Source organism: Oncorhynchus clarkii, chromosome 31 (assembly GCF_045791955.1).
Source record: "Oncorhynchus clarkii lewisi isolate Uvic-CL-2024 chromosome 31, UVic_Ocla_1.0, whole genome shotgun sequence".
NCBI classification, from domain to species: Eukaryota; Metazoa; Chordata; class Actinopteri; order Salmoniformes; family Salmonidae; genus Oncorhynchus; species Oncorhynchus clarkii.
Genome location: NC_092177.1, coordinates 1,353,196 through 1,359,195, shown reverse-complemented (window position 1 = coordinate 1,359,195; position 6,000 = coordinate 1,353,196).

Genomic DNA, 6,000 nt, shown 5'->3' with positions numbered 1-6,000 from the left:
CTCTCATATCCTCCTCTAGGGAAATAACCCCCCTAATCCAGCCTCAATCTGTCTCTCTCATATCCTCCTCTAGGGAAATAACCCATAATCAAGCCTCAATCTGTCTCTCTCATATCCTCCTCTAGGGAAATACACCCCCTAATCCAGCCTCAAATGGTCTATCTAATTTCCTCCTCTAGGGAAATAACCCCTAATCCAGTCTCAATCTGTCTCTAACATATCCTCCTCTAGGGAAATAACCGCCCTAATCCAGCCTCAATCTGTCTCTCTCATATCCTACTCTAGGGAAATAACCCACCTAATCCAGCCTCACTCTGTCTCTCTCATATCCTCCTCAAGGGAAATACCCCCCCTAATCCAGCCTCAAACTGTCTCTCTCTTATCCTCCTCTAGGGAAATAACCCCCCTAATCCAGCCTCAATCTGTCTCTCTCATATCCTCCTCAAGGGAAATAACCCCCCATAATCCACCCTCAATCTGTCTCTCTCACATCCTCCTCTAGGGAAATATCCGCCCTAATCCAGCCTCAATCTGTCTTTCTCATATCCTCCTCTAGGGAAATAACCCTTAATCAAGCCTCAATCTGTCTCTCATATCCTCCCCTAGGGAAATAACCCCCCTAATCCAGCCTCAATCTGTCTCTCTCATATCCTCCTCTAGGGAAATAACCCTTAATCAAGCCTCAATCTGTCTCTCATATCCTCCCCTAGGGAAATACACCCCCTAATCCAGCCTCAAACTGTCTCTGTCATGTCCTCCTCTAGGGAAATAACCCTTAATCCAGCCTCAATCTGTTTCTCTCGTATCCTCTTCTAGTGAAATAACCCCGAATCCAGCCTCAATCTGTCTCTCTCATATCCTCCTCTAGGGAAATAATCCTTAATCCAGCCTCAATCTGACTCTCATATACTCCTATAGGGAAATAACCCAAAATCCACCCTCTATCAGTCTCTCTCATATCCTCCTCTAGGGAAATAACCCCCAGAATCCAGCCTCAATCTTTCTCTCTCATATCCTCCTCTAAGGAAATAACCCTTAATCAAGCCTCAATCTGTCTCTCATATCCTCCTCTAGGGAAATAACCCCCCTAATCCAGCCTCAATCTGTCTCTCTCATATCCTCCTCTAGGGAAATAACCCATAATCAAGCCTCAATCTGTCTCTCTCATATCCTCCTCTAGGGAAATACACCCCCTAATCCAGCCTCAAATGGTCTATCTAATTTCCTCCTCTAGGGAAATAACCCCTAATCCAGTCTCAATCTGTCTCTAACATATCCTCCTCTAGGGAAATAACCGCCCTAATCCAGCCTCAATCTGTCTCTCTCATATCCTACTCTAGGGAAATAACCCACCTAATCCAGCCTCACTCTGTCTCTCTCATATCCTCCTCAAGGGAAATACCCCCCCTAATCCAGCCTCAAACTGTCTCTCTCTTATCCTCCTCTAGGGAAATAACCCCCCTAATCCAGCCTCAATCTGTCTCTCTCATATCCTCCTCAAGGGAAATAACCCCCCATAATCCACCCTCAATCTGTCTCTCTCACATCCTCCTCTAGGGAAATATCCGCCCTAATCCAGCCTCAATCTGTCTTTCTCATATCCTCCTCTAGGGAAATAACCCTTAATCAAGCCTCAATCTGTCTCTCATATCCTCCCCTAGGGAAATAACCCCCCTAATCCAGCCTCAATCTGTCTCTCTCATATCCTCCTCTAGGGAAATAACCCTTAATCAAGCCTCAATCTGTCTCTCATATCCTCCCCTAGGGAAATACACCCCCTAATCCAGCCTCAAACTGTCTCTGTCATGTCCTCCTCTAGGGAAATAACCCTTAATCCAGCCTCAATCTGTTTCTCTCGTATCCTCTTCTAGTGAAATAACCCCGAATCCAGCCTCAATCTGTCTCTCTCATATCCTCCTCTAGGGAAATAATCCTTAATCCAGCCTCAATCTGACTCTCATATACTCCTATAGGGAAATAACCCAAAATCCACCCTCTATCAGTCTCTCTCATATCCTCCTCTAGGGAAATAACCCCCAGAATCCAGCCTCAATCTGTCTTTCTCATATCCTACTGTAGGGAAATAACCCCCCTAATCCAGCCTCAATCCGTCTCTCTCATATCCTCCTCTAGGGAAATAACATCTAATCCAGCCTCAATTTGTCTCTCTCACATCCTCCTATAGTGAAATAACCCCTAATCCTTCCTCAATCTTTCTCTCTCATATCCTCCTCTAAGGAAATAACCCCTAATCCAGCCTCAATCTGTCTCTCTCATATCATCCTCTAGGGAAATAACCCTTAATCCAGCCTCAATCTGTTTCTCTCGTATCCTCTTCTAGTGAAATAACCCCTAATCCAGCCTCAACCTGTCTCTCTCATATCCTCCTCTAGGGAAATAACCCTTAATCCAGCCTCAATCTGTCTCTCATATACTCCTATAGGGAAATAACCCAAAATCCACCCTCTATCTGTCTCTCTCATATCCTCCTCTAGGGAAATAACCCCCAGAATCTAGCCTCAATCTGTCTTTCTCATATCCTACTGTAGGGAAATAACCCCCCTAATCCAGCCTCAATCCGTCTCTCTCATAACCTCCTCTAGGGAAATAACATCTAATCCAGCCTCAATCTGTCTCTCTCACATCCTCCTATAGTGAAATAACCCGTAATCCAGCCTCAATCTTTCTCTCTCATATCCTCCTCTAAGGAAATAACCCTTAATCAAGCCTCAATATGTCTCTCATATCCTCCCCTAGGGAAATAACCCCCCTAATCCAGCCTCAATCTGTCTCTCTCATATCCTCCTCTAGGGAAATAACCCTTAATCCAGCCTCAAACTGTCTCTCATATCCTCCTCTAGGGAAATTACCCCTAATCCACCCTCAATATGTCTCTCATATCCTCCTCTAGGGAAATAACGCCCGATCCTCTAGGGAAATAACGCCCGATCCACCCTCAATCTGTCTCTCTCAAATCCTCCTCTAGGGAAATAACCGCCCGAATCCAGCCTCAATCTGTCTCTCTCATATCCTACTCTAGGGAAATAACCCACCTAATCCAGCCTCAATCTGTCTCTCTCATATCCTCCTCGAGGGAAATAGCCCCCATAATCCATTCTCAATCTGTCTCTCTCATATCCTCCTCTAGGGAAATAACCCCCCTAATCCAGCCTCAATCTGTCTCTCTCATATCTTCCTCTGGGGAAATAACCCCCATAATCCAGCCTCAATCTGTCTCTCTCATATCCTCCTCAAGGGAAATGACCCCCCATAATCCAGCCTTAATCTGTCTCTCTCATATCTTCCTCTAGGGAAATAACCCCCCTAATCCAGCCTCAATCTGTCTCTCTCATATCCTCATCTAGGGAAATAACCCCCCTAATCCAGCCTCAATCTGTCTTTCTCATATCCTACTGTAGGGAAATAACCCCCCTAATCCAGCCCCAATCTGTCTTTCTCATATCCTACTGTAGGGAAATAACACCTAATCCAGCCTCAATCTTTCTCTCTCATATCCTCCTCTAAGGAAATAACCCTTAATGAAGCCTCAATCTGTCTCTCATATCCTCCTCTAGGGAAATAACCCCCCTAATCCAGCCTCAATCTTTCTCTCTCATATCCTCCTCTAGGGAAATAACCCATAATCAAGCCGCAATCTGTCTCTCTCATATCCTCCTCTAGGGAAATACACCCCTAATCCAGCCTCAATCTGTCTCTCATATCCTCCTCTAGGGAAATAACCCCTATTCCACCCTCAATCTGTCTCTCATATCCTCTAGGGGAATAACACCAATATACCCTCAATCTGTCTCTCATATCCTCCTCTAGGGAAATAACACCAATCCACCCTCAATCTGTCTCTCTCATATCCACCTCTAGGGAAATAACCGCTGTAATCCAGCCTCAATCTGTCTCTCTCATATCCTCCTATAGTGAAATAACCCCTAATCCTTCCTCAATCTTTCTCTCTCATTACCTCCTCTAAGGAAATAACCCCTAATCCAGCCTCAATCTGTCTCTCTCATATCCCCCTCTAGGGAAATAACCCTTAATCCAGCCTCAATCTGTTTCTCTCGTATCCTCTTCTAGTGAAATAACCCCTAATCCAGCCTCAACCTGTCTCTCTCATATCCTCCTATAGGGAAATAACCCAAAATCCACACTCTATCTGTCTCTCTCATATCCTCCTCTAGGGAAATAACCCCCATAATCTAGCCTCAATCTGTCTTTCTCATATCCTACTGTAGGGAAATAACCCCCCTAATCCAGCCTCAATCCGTCTCTCTCATATCCTCCTCTAGGGAAATAACATCTAATCCAGCCTCAATCTGTCTCTCTCACATCCTCCTATAGTGAAATAACCCCTAATCCAGCCTCAATCTTTCTCTCTCATATCCTCCTCTAAGGAAATAACCCTTAATCAAGCCTCAATCTGTCTCTCATATCCTCCCCTAGGGAAATAACCCCCCCAATCCAGCCTCAATCTGTCTCTCTCATATCCTCCTCTAGGGAAATAACCCATAATCAAGCCTCAATCTGTCTCTCTCATATCCTCCTCTAGGGAAATACACCCCCTAATCCAGCCTCAAACTGTCTCTGTCATGTCCTCCTCTAGGGAAATAACCCTTAATCCAGCCTCAAACTGTCTCTCATATCCTCCTCTAGGGAAATAACCCCTAATCCACCCTCAATATGTCTCTCATATCCTCCTCTAGGGAAATAACGCCCGATCCACCCTCAATCTGTCTCTCTCAAATCCTCCTCAAGGGAAATAGCCCCCATAATCCATTCTCAATCTGTCTCTCTCATATCCTCCTCTAGGGAAATAACCCCCCTAATCCAGCCTCAATCTGTCTCTCTCATATCCTCCTCTAGGGAAATAACCCATAATCAAGCCTCAATCTGTCTCTCTCATATCCTCCTCTAGGGAAATACACCCCCTAATCCAGCCGCAAATTGTCTATCTAATTTCCTCCTCTAGGGAAATAACCCCTAATCCAGTCTCAATCTGTCTCTAACATATCCTCCTCTAGGGAAATAACCGCCCTAATCCAGCCTCAATCTGTCTCTCTCATATCCTACTCTAGGGAAATAACCCACCTAATCCAGCCTCACTCTGTCTCTCTCATATCCTCCTCAAGGGAAATACCCCCCCTAATCCAGCCTCAAACTGTCTCTCTCTTATCCTCCTCTAGGGAAATAACACCAATCCACCCTCAATCTGTCTCTCTCAAATCCTCCTCTAGGGAAATAACCGCCCGAATCCAGCCTCAATCTGTCTCTCTCATATCCTACTCTAGGGAAATAACCCACCTAATCCAGCCTCAATCTGTCTCTCTCATATCCTCCTCGAGGGAAATAGCCCCCATAATCCATTCTCAATCTGTCTCTCTCATATCCTCCTCTAGGGAAATAACCCCCCTAATCCAGCCTCAATCTGTCTCTCTCATATCTTCCTCTGGGGAAATAACCCCCATAATCCAGCCTCAATCTGTCTCTCTCATATCCTCCTCAAGGGAAATGACCCCCCATAATCCAGCCTCAATCTGTCTCTCTCATATCTTCCTCTAGGGAAATAACCCCCCTAATCCAGCCTCAATCTGTCTCTCTCATATCCTCATCTAGGGAAATAACCCCCCTAATCCAGCCTCAATCTGTCTTTCTCATATCCTACTGTAGGGAAATAACCCCCCTAATCCAGCCCCAATCTGTCTTTCTCATATCCTACTGTAGGGAAATAACACCTAATCCAGCCTCAATCTTTCTCTCTCATATCCTCCTCTAAGGAAATAACCCTTAATCAAGCCTCAATCTGTCTCTCATATCCTCCTCTAGGGAAATAACCCCCATAATCTAGCCTCAATCTGTCTTTCTCATATCCTACTGTAGGGAAATAACCCCCCTAATCCAGCCTCAATCCGTCTCTCTCATATCCTCCTCTAGGGAAATAACCCTTAATCAAGCCTCAATCTGTCTCTCATATCCTCCCCTAGGGAAATA